Consider the following 14,197-nt stretch of genomic DNA (forward strand, 5'->3'; position numbering starts at 1 on the left):
CCTCGGGTTGCCACTGAGCATTGGCTTGCGCACCCCATACCACTAAACTGGGTCATTCTTTCTGAGCCTGAAAACATACCCGCAGCCCATCAGCTGTAGATTGTGCTGTGAAGGCCTGGCAATTTCTCCTCCGTATACTGAAAGCTCCAATGCTGTATTCCCTGCTACTCCCCCTTGCATATCATCCGCAGATGCCGGTGCTGGCAGAGGGACTATTCTCCAGAACTAAATCCAAATTTCATATCCAGACCTGGGGTGACCTTTATTTAAACAGTAAATTTAAAGACCTGTCACAGCTTTTTCAAGGTACATCTACCTCCTCCATGGACATATTCTTGTATTTGCGCTTACGGCAAGGGGTGAAGGCATACACGCCGTCCTACCCGCTAGAGCCCCCTACTGTTGCCTCACTGCATCATATGCTGCACGCCCCTATAGCCTCACATTTAGTGTCGACACTGTACCACAGTCTATACACGGAGACGGAATACAAACCATGTCCTGCTCGGGATAAATGGTGCACAGAGTTTGTGTGAGATCACAGATCAGCAGTGGGAATATTGTTGTAAACAGACTGAACTAGTCTCCTCAAATACCAGATTGCGTATTACACATGACAAATTCTTACATCGTATGTATTCTACCCCTGCCAGACTACATCGCTATGAGTTACGTGCGGTTGCGAGATGTGATAGATGTAGAGTGGGTGGCGCGGACTTTCTACACCTTGCAAGGCCCTGCCACACAATTCATAGATACTAGTAACAGGTGTTTGAAGCGCTGACGCTGATGACCTTACTGGAATTGCAGCCATCCCCTATAGTAACGTTGCTGGGGTATGTGGAGAAGATCCCGGTGGAACACTGTAAATTTGTCACCTTTAGTGTGGCGCTGGCTCGGCGACGGGTGGCGTGCAGATAGGGCAGAGAGCGGGCACCAAAATTTAAGGAGTGACTGGGTGACCTGATCTTGTGGCAAGAGCATTTTAACACATATGCAAAGCTGCTTCTAGACCTCTGGACATATGGGCCCCTCTCACAATGTATCTTCTAGATCACCCACTCACGTAATAATTGTGGTCTTCCGAGCACTCAATCTTATCAACAAAAGAGAGTCTTTATGTAGTTTTCATTCTTTTAATGTTCACTCTGCATCATCAAATCCAATTCTCCATCAAAAACGATTGCTTGCAGCCAACGCGCGTTTCGTCAAGTCCGTGTAGGACAATCTGACTTCCTCAGGGCTGCAACCCAAAGAATTACAATAAGTCTCATTCTTACAAAAACAACGCAAAGCAATTCATACATTGTTTGCATATTAATGTAAATCATACAAAACAAGTACCGTTCTAACCTAAGTTTAGGTCCAGTGTATATTCACTGCATAAACATATTATTATCCAAGAAGGACTATATTTGCCAAAGACATAAACTCAATATTACTATAGAACCAAAACTATTTCAAACCATCAAGTTATATACAAGTCACGTATACAGCGTAATAGGTATTAGGATTGTGGTTCCCGAAACCGCCAATGGTTAACAGGTCATATGTAAATAACTCACCTAGCTAGTAGTAATTGTCTACCCTCGGACCATCCAATTGATATTCCTCAGGAATTTCGGTCAATTTCCTCTCTACACGTTCTTAATCTATAATAGAGATTATTACGCATGTAGTCTTATTCACAATATTAAATCAGTAACAATAAATAAAGTTTAGAAGCTAGCTGGTGCAGATGGGTCCACCTATTCAATACATGAACTCACCATATAGTGGTAGGATTATTCTATGTCTCTCCAGCGCGTATAATATTGTCCAAATCCTCACTTGTAGTATTTCAATGTATTTTTCAATCAATTCCTAAAGTAAAATGATAACTGTGTAAAAAGTAGTCTCTACGAGTTATTTAGCCCAAAACATATATTTATTATCTATGCCTCACCTTATCTTGCAGTGTCTGTATATGTACGTTTTTATCTCACTGTATCTTCAAAATCCTCCGTGTTAAAAAGGATCAGTGACACGAGTCCGTGTCTAATAAGAGAGAAATTACAATAATAAGCTTCACATTATCCTCATCTATTAATACTAAAGTTACAGCAATATCCCGGCATTGCATCCGATATGCTCACCGTGTAGTCAGTATCGTTTTCCGTCTCTTGCTCTGGCGTTCAGCGTGGGCGCCATCTTTCAATAGCAATTTATAGTATAAGACATGGGCGACATCTTGTAGTGTCAAATGTGCCCGCAGTTCGGCAAATATTTTAAGGTAGCACTAGACTCGCTATAAATTGAATATTATTATAAACGTTAAAGATATTGTCCCTATTCCTTGTCCATATGCGCATCGTTCTTCATTTTATAGTTTGCTCATTCGGCGTTTCCGCGCGGGCGCCATCTTTTAATGGTAAATCGAGGCGAAGTACACGGTAGACATCATGTAATGTCTACGTATACCCGGCAGTATATTAACGCGATCCTATGCTTGCCATGGCTAAGATATCGCCAAAACTTGTTATTTGCTGTTAATCTTCACACATATTGTAAAATTTCAACTAGGGCGATCTGTATAAGAGCCTAATCGGCGAATTCATCACAACAGACGCCATCTTGTAATGTCTATGAATACTCATAAGCAAATAGTTGTGGGCTAAGTAAACACTAGTCCCTCCTTGATCATATAGGTACCCTTAGTACATTTAAGTCAGTATTCCTACTACAATTATTCAAAATCAGTCCCAATATCTTTCAGTCACTAGGGTAATTTCCACCCTTTATGGCAAGTTGCATCCCAATTTTATATTTTCTAGTCCTGTGAACCGCTGTTGTTCTCAGGTTGACCACAATCTTTTCCCTTTTTTTCAGTGTTTATCAAAAATCATGCATTGTCTAGCAAGTCTGCTCACTCTAAGCATAAGACATAACGTAGGGGCAGTGGGTTCAACAGTATTATTTTTAAGATTAAGTTACAACTTACTCTTGGTGGAGTACTGGGTTCATGTACTCAGTCAAACAAACCTTTTTTCTTTAATCATTTCCTTTTCAACAGAGTATGCAATGTTAGAAAGAAAATGGTAAATACTAGACATAAAACAGAGATATAGGCACCAACATTGTCAATTGCATTTTTCATTTCTACTATTCAAAAGTCTTCCCTTAGTTACCAAGGTAGAACTCATACTCATGATCTACATTAAGCCCACATTCAACCGCCTTCAGTCTAATCAGCCAGAGTACTTCTCGTTTTCTCAGTACCAGTACCCTGTTACCTCCTCGTGGGTCAGGTTTTATATGATCAATACCATGGTATGAGAAAATATGTTGATCCTTATTTTCAAAATTCTGGATTATATGCGATGCAATCGGATACCTTGTGTCACCATTCTTCAATGCTCTATAGTGCTCGGCAATTCTGTCTCTGAGCCTTCTCTTGGTACTTCCTACGTAGATTTTACCACATGTACAAGAAATCACATAAATCACGTATGTTGTATCTCAGTTAATGAACATGCCAATAGTATATGCGAGAAAACGAGAAGTACTCTGGCTGATTAGACTGAAGGCGGTTGAATGTGGGCTTAATGTAGATCATGAGTATGAGTTCTATCTTGGTAACTAAGGGAAGACTTTTGAATAGTAGAAATGAAAAATGCAATTGACAATGTTGGTGCCTATATCTCTGTTTTATGTCTAGTATTTACCATTTTCTCTCTAACATTGCATACTCTGTTGAAAAGGAAATGATTAAAGAAAAAAGGTTTGTTTGACTGAGTACATGAACCCAGTACTCCACCAAGAGTAAGTTGTAACTTAATCTTAAAAATAATACTGTTGAACCCACTGCCCCTACGTTATGTCTTATGCTTGGAGTGAGCAGACTTGCTAGACAATGCATGATTTTTGATAAACACTGAAAAAAAGGGAAAAGATTGTGGTCAACCTGAGAACAACAGCGGTTCACAGGACTAGAAAATATAAAATTGGGATGCAACTTGCCATAAAGGGTGGGAATTACCCTAGTGACTGAAAGATATTGGGACTGATTTTGAATAATTGTAGTAGGAATACTGACTTAAATGTACTAAGGGTACCTATATGATCAAGGAGGGACTAGTGTTTACTTAGCCCACAACTATTTGCTTATGAGTATTCATAGACATTACAAGATGGCGTCTGTTGTGATGAATTCGCCGATTAGGCTCTTATACAGATCGCCCTAGTTGAAATTTTACAATATGTGTGAAGATTAACAGCAAATAACAAGTTTTGGCGATATCTTAGCCATGGCAAGCATAGGATCGCGTTAATATACTGCCGGGTATACGTAGACATTACATGATGTCTACCGTGTACTTCGCCTCGATTTACCATTAAAAGATGGCGCCCGCGCGGAAACGCCGAATGAGCAAACTATAAAATGAAGAACGATGCGCATATGGACAAGGAATAGGGACAATATCTTTAACGTTTATAATAATATTCAATTTATAGCGAGTCTAGTGCTACCTTAAAATATTTGCCGAACTGCGGGCACATTTGACACTACAAGATGTCGCCCATGTCTTATACTATAAATTGCTATTGAAAGATGGCGCCCACGCTGAACGCCAGAGCAAGAGACAGAAAACGATACTGACTACACGGTGAGCATATCGGATGCAATGCCGGGATATTGCTGTAACTTTAGTATTAATAGATGAGGATAATGTGAAGCTTATTATTGTAATTTCTCTCTTATTAGACACGGACTCGTGTCACTGATCCTTTTTAACACGGAGGATTTTGAAGATACAGTGAGATAAAAACGTACATATACAGACACTGCAAGATAAGGTGAGGCATAGATAATAAATATATGTTTTGGGCTAAATAACTCGTAGAGACTACTTTTTACACAGTTATCATTTTACTTTAGGAATTGATTGAAAAATACATTGAAATACTACAAGTGAGGATTTGGACAATATTATACGCGCTGGAGATACATAGAATAATCCTACCACTATATGGTGAGTTCATGTATTGAATAGGTGGACCCATCTGCACCAGCTAGCTTCTAAACTTTATTTATTGTTACTGATTTAATATTGTGAATAAGACTACATGCGTAATAATCTCTATTATAGATTAAGAACGTGTAGAGAGGAAATTGACCGAAATTCCTGAGGAATATCAATTGGATAGTCCGAGGGTAGACAATTACTACTAGCTAGGTGAGTTATTTACATATGACCTGTTAACCATTGGCGGTTTCGGGAACCACAATCCTAATACCTATTACGCTGTATACGTGACTTGTATATAACTTGATGGTTTGAAATAGTTTTGGTTCTATAGTAATATTGAGTTTATGTCTTTGGCAAATATAGTCCTTCTTGGATAATAATATGTTTATGCAGTGAATATACACTGGACCTAAACTTAGGTTAGAACGGTACTTGTTTTGTATGATTTACATTAATATGCAAACAATGTATGAATTGCTTTGCGTTGTTTTTGTAAGAATGAGACTTATTGTAATTCTTTGGGTTGCAGCCCTGAGGAAGTCAGATTGTCCTACACGGACTTGACGAAACGCGCGTTGGCTGCAAGCAATCGTTTTTGATGGAGAATTGGATTTGATGATGCAGAGTGAACATTAAAAGAATGAAAACTACATAAAGACTCTTTTGTTGATAAGATTGAGTGCTCGGAAGACCACAATTATTGTCTGGACCTAGGTTTGCCTTGGGGACTGTGGTAACCAGCCCCCCACCTCTTCCTGAGCACCTACTCGATAATCTGTTTTGCTACATAAACCTTGACGTTGTGCTGTGCGCTCCTTATAGCCGTTACCATTTCACCCACTCACGTATCTCATGGCCAGAGATTCATACTCTAGAGGAAGCGGACACCCACACAATACTGGACAAAGTCTAGTATAATCTGCATGCCAGTTAAGGCTTAGTAAAGCTCATTCCCAAAGTTCACAAGGATTGTATTCTTATCTGGGGGCCAACTGTTTTCAGGAAATGTATAGGATTAAAAAAGGTCTATTGTTTAATGCGGCCTAGACATATGACTGCGGAGAACTGATCTTGATGCATGTGTAATTTTGTGTGATGTATTGCAACCTTTACATGTTGTAACTGTTCTGGAACTCTTCATTTAACATGTGAATTGATGCTGTACCAAATTTGAAAACTAATTAAAAAAAAAAGTGGTTGTCGGTGGATCTTATGTTGGGGGGGGGGGGGGGGGTTGAAGAGTTCTATAGTTTGGCTGCTTGAACAGAGAAGGATGTGCCACCCGTGGGTTTTTTTTTTTGTATCTTGGGATTTTGAGGCGAGATGCTCCTTTAGAGAGGAGGTTCTTCTGTTGAATATGTTTGGTGGTGTTATTCCTGATGAATAGCGGTCCCATTCCATGTATTGCTTTGTGGGTGAGGTAAAGCAGCTTGAACATGGATCTTCTGGCAACCGGTAACCAATGCAGGGTTTTCAAGGCAGGGGAGATGTGGTCTTGCGGTTTGATATGCAAGAGTAGTCTGGCAGCAGAGTTCTGAATCCGTTGTAGTCTATTCATGGTTGTTAAAGGTGATCCGTGGTAGGGCCTTTTGGAGTAATCGAGTTTGGACAGAACAAGAGAGATGGTATCTTGGACATTGTGTGGAAATCCCAAATAAGGGAAAAAAATGTGCAGCCTTTTTATAGTGACAAAGCTTGATCTTGCTAGTTTGTCCACTTGGTCATTCATCTGACACCTCTTTTACTATACAGATCCCCTAAAACAAACCTTTCTAAACTCTTCCCTCTGACTTCTCCCCTCCAAAACTCCTTTATACTCCTCCAAAAGCATCCTCCTACTGCTAAGACCATAAAAATCCTTCACTTTTTTTTTTTTTTTTTCATCCCTCCACTATCCTTTTCAATCAAAATTAAGACTAACATGTTCACTTCTCAAATTCCATATTCAACTATACTAATTCACCTCTAATCCTTTATAGGTTCCAGAGTAGCATGCTACTCGACTATCAAGCGTTTCGAAACCCCATCAGGGTTACAAGCGCTATATAAATGCAAACCTTTTCACTTGTCTACCCCTCCCCAACCCTTCCCAATCCAAATAACTGACTAACTTATCCACCACTAAAATTACTTTCATGTTTCACCATACTAATTCAACACTAATCCTTATGGGTTCCTGAGTAGCGTGCTACTTGCGCTTCAAAACCTCATCAGGGGTAGCAAGTGCTATATAAATACAGACCTTTTCCCCTCTTCTATCCACCCACCTACCCTCTCTACCCAAATAACTGAATAACATATCCACTACTCAAATTACTTCATATTTTACTAAACACATTTTCAACACTAATCCTTTATGGGTTCCGGAGTGGCGTGCTACTTGCCAGAAAAGCGCTTCAACAACCATCAGGGGGTAACAAGTGCTATATGAATGCAAACCTTTCTTCCCCTTTCATCCCTCCGCCATCCTTCTCACTCCAAATAACTGACTAATATCCACCACTGAAATTACTTTCATATTTCACCATATGAATTCGCCTCTAATCCTTTATGGGCTTCCTGAGTAGCGTGCTTCACCACCCCATCAGGGGTAACAAGCACTATATACATACAAACCTTTTTTCCTCCTCTATTCTTCTGCTATCAATCCAAATAACTGACTAACCTATCCACCACTTAAAAGGTACTTGCATGTTTCACTATACTAATTCAACACAAATCCTCTAAGAGTCTACTTTCCGAGAAAGTGATTTGTCGCCTCGTCAGGGGTAGTAACAATACATATACCTCAAATAAGGGCACTTTAGTGACTGATCTCATCTTCTACACAAACATAAGGGCACAGTGGAGAAAGGCCCTCACCTCTATACTGCGCTCAAAACAGAACAAAACTCCACATGGTTTCCGTTTAACCACACTCCCATCCACGGCCCTTATGGCGGAGCTGACTATCTCCCTTTACATTAATGTTAATGTCCTTATCCAAGCGTCAGATCTGAACCTCAAGCGTTTCAATTCTGTCTTTTTGAGGTTCAAGAACTCTCCAACACCTCCATTGACAGTCAAAATGTGCTAGTCAATGGCTCTGATACAGAAGCGATTGAGGGCCCCTCCTCCCCACTGCCCTCGCTCATGTCTGCTAACACGATCCCCTCAGCTCAACCCAAGTTAACAGATCCTATCTCAACCCCCCCACACCACATACTTGGAAAACCCACGTCTATCTTGTGCCGATGAAGGTTTAACTAACCAGATTACCCCCCACCTTGTTGGTAGCCGTACCAACGTTGCTCTTCTACTATGCCTCACTTCCCACCCTCAATCCCTGGTTTCACACACTATTCGTTCCAAAAACTGAAATGATGACCACCCTAACTATCAGACAGAATTGGATACTCCTCTCTTAGGCCCTGAATCTTCCAATCTCATGGCCAGGAACCTTGTTGATGTTTCCTACACATTAAACAATAACAGATACTCCCCATCACTAGCACCACACGCTTCACCACCCTCTACTCCTCGTAACACCACTCCGCCTCTCCCTACTCTCACTCCAAAGTCTGAACCCTATCTCTGGTATGACCCTATCTCCTTATGTAACTATGCCAATGGTCCTACCCAACCCTCTACTAACCATACCACAGCAGAACCTATCTTACCTGAGCTAGCGAATAAGTGCTTAAACAATCAAGGCCTTGAGAAGAAGATTGATGATATATCGGTAGTCAAAGAGCTGGTGCTAAACATTCTGCAGTTCTCATTGAAGATGGAGAAATGTAGGGTTTCATCCCCGCACAGAGATATGATCGCTTCAATCCTCAGAAGCTGTACTCTACCAAAAACATTACCCCATTCTGCTCCTATTTTAGCTCCAGCTGGAGCTCGAGGCCTCTGCCTACCACCTCTCTCTGCCCCACAGATCCCTACCTCAGTTATCTGATGGACATTCTCGACCTACACTGAACCAAAGATGATCTCCCAACCCAACTTTATTCTTAACATCCCCTCAATCGTTGCTAACTCTGATGGGAAACCAAGCCTTAATCTCAAAGTTGAACACAGAGAACCTACTACACATAAACACCTCGACTCAAGCAGTGGTCAATTCCAACCGGCACATCAACGCGATGCTAATCAATTGTTGATCAGCTGTGAAACACGCAGCTGATATTTCTGATCTCACCATTGCGTGTCATTTGGAACTTCTGATCATCACTGAAACCTGGCTCAGTAATACTTCCTCTCCAAATCTTGATATCTTAATCCCTCCTGTCCACTCTATTCTCAGAAGTGATCGCCTGGATAAAACAGGCGGGGCATTGCCTGCATTCATCGCTCCAACCTCACAATAAAACAATCCTATTGTACTGTCTTATCCATGTGTGAGCAGCTCGTCTCTGAAAACTGGAACAAAGACAGGAAGATTTGTGTGCTGCACTCGATATATCACCATACTGGTGACAATCTAGTCTTCACTGAGCAAATTATGGAGGTCATCAGCTCGAACTCAGACCAACTCTGCCACATATTCCTCGGAGACTTCAACCTTCATTGCAATGGCACAAATGATCCAATTGTCCATTCCTTTAAGACCTTCCTCTCTGAACTCCATTTCTCACAGCTCTGTAAAGGCCCTACTGACAATAAAGGCGCCACTCTAGATCTCCTCATTGACAAAGGCAACTTCATACAAATAGGGGAAATCCTACCCTGTGATTGGTCTGATCACTTTCAAATTCCCTTCCTCATCTTAGACAATAGACTGGATCGACAGGGGCTACCCCTTAGAGCGAAACACATTATCTGCAGTATGAAGGACCTCGACATTAACTTGATAACCTCAATCACCAAAAATAAACTGCAGCCCCCCTCTAATGTGACCAACCTTGATGACCTTTCTGAGCACTACTTTAACCCTTTTTCTAACATTCTTAACTCTGTTGCTCCGAAACAGCGAAAAAGGATCCCAGTCAAACTCTCTAAACCATGGTTTAATGTTGCCCTAAATCAAATCATAAACCTAAATCAATCTAAGGCTGTCGGAGAGACTCTGGAGAAACTCGCCTTCCATGACAGCACTCTCTCAATTGAGAAAGGTGAGAAGCGTTTACAACAAACACATACGCTTGGCAAAAATAGACCACTTCAGATTACAACTGGATGGAGCTAAAAATAAACCAAGAAAACTCTTCTAACTCCTTAAGGAACAAGCTATCCAATCCTCTAACCAGAGCTCTGCTCTGCTATCCCTGCTCCCTAGTGGTGGTGATTTTACAGCTCACTTCACTGAAAAAACTACAAAAATAGAGCTGGGTCTATTACCCACCGCCCCAACTTTATTATCCAAAATACCACCTGCAGAATCGGGGGAGTGGGCTGAAACCATGACCATTTACCACCGGCCTTTGGCCAGCTCTCTCAAAAACGCTGCTTCTTAGAGCAGTTTTCTCCTAACAGACTACACTGAGATACTTTGCAACATGCTATCCATCAAACCCTCCAACCACTTTGGAGATCCACTACACGCCAAGCTCTATAAAGATTTAATCTCAGCCGTTCTCCCTCTTTGGTCCAAGATCATTTATGAATCCCTTGTACAGGGAAAGATTCCGGACTGCCTAAAAGTTTGGAAAGTTACTCCCATTCCTAAGAAGCCCAATGCGGACCTATCAGATCCTAACAACTTCTGACCTATCACCAGCAGCATGACTAAAAATGCGTTCATTCACAGCTGTACAAACATATTGAGAAATAGAATCTCCTGGATCCTCACCAGTCAGGATTCAGAGCAGGACACAACACTAACTCACATCGTTGATGACGCCGTAAGAGCCCTTGACCAAAATGTCCCTGGCCTCCTGATCCTTCTAGACCTGTCCTCAGTCTTTGATACCATCAAACATGAAAACTTGATTGATCTCCTACAAAATAGGATGGGATTGTCAGGCCCGGTACTAAATTGGTTTGCCTCCTTCCTTCACAACGCAAAGGATCAAAGTTAATCATGCCCTATCTTCCAGTACCCCTGTCCTGATTAGAGTCCCCCAAGGCTTAATGCTCTCGCCTACTCTCTTCAATCTATTTATGGAGCCTCTTGCAGTCCTTCTGAACAGAGCCAACATTCAATACCACATGTATGCGGATGATACGCAATTGTACTCGAAGATCTCCTCACAGGAGGACATAAAAATTTTAAATGCTGCACTTCCACAAACTCAACAATGGCTATCCCAAAACAATCTTACTAAATACTCTCAAAACTGAATTTCTTTTGACCACCCCACCTAATCAGTCGGCTCCTACCCTTGACTGGATTAAACAACTAACTTCTCTGAACTGCACACCTCATGTTGTAGACTCTGCCAAATCTTTAGGTGTCACCTTGGATAAACATCTAAATATGCAGGCACATATCCGCGCTACTACTAGGGGAGCCAGTTTCTAACTCAACACACTGAAGAAAATCAAACCATTCCTCCCCCCGAAGTCCTTAGGCCGGCGGTACAATCCCTGATTACCCCTAGATTAGAATATGGATTGGTGACCCTCGCAGGACTTCACAAAGCCAGCTTAGCTCAACTCGGAGCTCCCTTCAGTCAGGCTTTTAACAGGATCTAGAAAATTTGATCACATTTCACCCGACCTGTTGCAGCTAAACTGGTTATCCAATGAAGCTAGAATCTGGCTCAAGGTTGCCTGTCCAACTCGTAAAGCCATACACCACAATACTCCACACTACCTATCAAATAAACTTGAGCTATCTGGCTCCAGCAGGACCCTCAGAAGTACGTCCGCCCGTCTCTTGAAGCCGCCAAGATTAAAAAAGAAAAGATCGTACAACTGTGCGTTCACCGGTCTTGCTACTAAAATCTGGAACTCCTTACCATCCGAGATCAGATCAAATCCTTCTACTACTTCCTTTAAAAAAACTGGTCAAATGACTACTAATGAACAAACTTAAATCGCACTGATCATGTTCGGGTGTTTTGTTAATAACCACATTCTTGACGTATTCTCACTGATGTTCTATATGGTTTTACCTTTTTTTTGCATTTGTTTTGTCCCAATCTTCGATAGCTCCTTTAACTGCATCATTTGTTGATTTTTGCTTGATCCCCATTTGTTAATATTCCTTGATGCTCATCGCACATCTTGGTTCCTTCTATTGTATGCTGTTTTACTCTGAGTGCTTTATGGCGCCTCTGATACACCCTACTCTTGAATGTTTTCCCATAGTTTGTACTCACTTACCTCCTTTATGTTTTGTGTAATGGCTGAAGACTACTCTGTACAACGCTCTGGTACCCATTTGGGTCTTGTTCATGCTCTATAAAACTTTTCAAAATAAGAAAAAAATTGTCCCTGTCGCATATGATCCTTGATTATATCCAGCGGTGTGGTAGAGAACCAGTGTGTGCTCTTGGGCCAAGCCGGGATCTTCACTGGTAAGGTCTCCAGACCTTCAGCAGCAAGATCTTGTTGTCCTGAGGAGACATTTAACCTAATGGTGTATTATTGTGATACCCGGTTGTTTTGGAGTATATATGTATATACTGTCGTGCACAGAGGACTTTCTTGCAACTTGCACAGTCTGCACTATTTTATAGCATTTGTTGTATTATAATTTTAAGAATAATGCAGTATCGTCAATCATGCTATGGGGAATCATGTTGAAGTCATTCTACTACCATGTTTCATTGTGATTGATTTATCTTTAGATCAGCAAATTCATTTAACCCATGGGACCATTAGACAATATATACCATGGTATTTGTGCACTGCAAGTGAAAATACTTTGCATTGTGTGCATTGAAATTTCTATCCAGCTGTTTAACGTTCGCTTTCTTGTGGTGATGCAACTTCATGTCTGACCTATTGCATGCAGTATCACAAATTGGGAAAGGTATTCGGTAGACTTCAACTGAAACATTGCAGTTATTACAATACTGTCCTATGATGTAATTGTTGCCATGCAGTATGTTACAACAGTGTCTCATTAAGTTGCAGTGGAGTGCACCATATTCAGAACTGTCCTTTTTGCATTGCTTAAGTCAGTACTGCATGCCTTCTATGCGCATGGTAAAGATGGCATTTTCCCCGATGTAGTTCCATCTGCATGTATCAAAACCGGCTCTTCAAAGCGAACTTTAACCTAGAGTGTCTGAGATTGCATAGTCCTGCTGTGAGATCAGTGAGTCCTGATAAATCGCTACAAATAGACTATACCTGCTTTTGTCAAATCAACTTCTAATCTGGAATCCGTTCTTGATATTCTTGTTTGCAGTGTTTTGTTTGGTGGTGCCTGGATAAGGGGCTGGGCACCAAGAATGTGTCAAGACGATTATAACTTTAAACTACTGATGTATTGCTTTTCAGCCTAGAAACACCATTTTAATATTATTTCTATTGTTGTAGAACACTTGCCGGTTTGCAAAATTAACGGAGTTTTAATCCAGTGAGAAGGGTCTCCTTTTTTGTTTCAGGAAGATGGTGACCTTTTTATTTAGCAAGTTGTAATAGTATTTATATAGCACTTATTACCTCCGACAAGTCATTGGAGTGCTTTTCACCCAGTAGCAGGCTACTCTGGAACCCAAAGGATTGGTGGTAGATTAGTATAGGGAAATAAAAATTGTTGATTTGTGCTGTGGACATGCAAGTCTGTTAGTTTGATTGAATAGGATAAAGAAGGGAGGGAAGAGTCTAGACCGTGATATTAGGGAGCTCATAGTAGTAAAATGAGGTTTGGGGGGAGTCAAAGGAGGATAGAGTCTAGGACTTGTTATTTGGCAGATCATAGTAGTAAAATGAGGGGAAAGGCCTTTACAACTAGGTCAAGTCAACTTACTTTTCGGTTAAAATTAATAATCATAAAAGCATACAACATAAAATGTCATACAACGTAGTTTTACACATAATTCCCAATCCAAATCTGGGATCCTTGTGAACAAGCAATAAGAAATCGATCCAACCAAAGGGATTTAACAATTTAAAAACAATAAAAAGTATGAAAGGCATGTAAAGATATGTTTAATCTAAAAAGAACATTTGGCAACATCAGTTAAAAATCGAGTTAATTGGATTTGGGATCGCCATAAAGTACTTCATACGGGAAAAAATAGCTGTGCTTTTTGGACAGTAATTGGGACGATATCCTTATCCTATCAGTTCAGCATATGTAAGCCATA

General features: G+C 40.8%; 1 protein-coding gene across 2 annotated transcripts in view; it reads left to right on the forward strand.

Moving 5' to 3' along the window:
• The window catches only part of PPP4C (protein phosphatase 4 catalytic subunit), a 210,285-nt gene that overhangs the window by 20,160 nt on the left and 175,928 nt on the right, over positions 1 to 14,197 (forward strand). The gene's annotated exons all lie outside the window — the stretch shown is intronic.

Source organism: Lissotriton vulgaris, unplaced genomic scaffold, assembly GCF_964263255.1.
Source record: "Lissotriton vulgaris unplaced genomic scaffold, aLisVul1.2 SCAFFOLD_890, whole genome shotgun sequence".
NCBI classification, from domain to species: Eukaryota; Metazoa; Chordata; class Amphibia; order Caudata; family Salamandridae; genus Lissotriton; species Lissotriton vulgaris.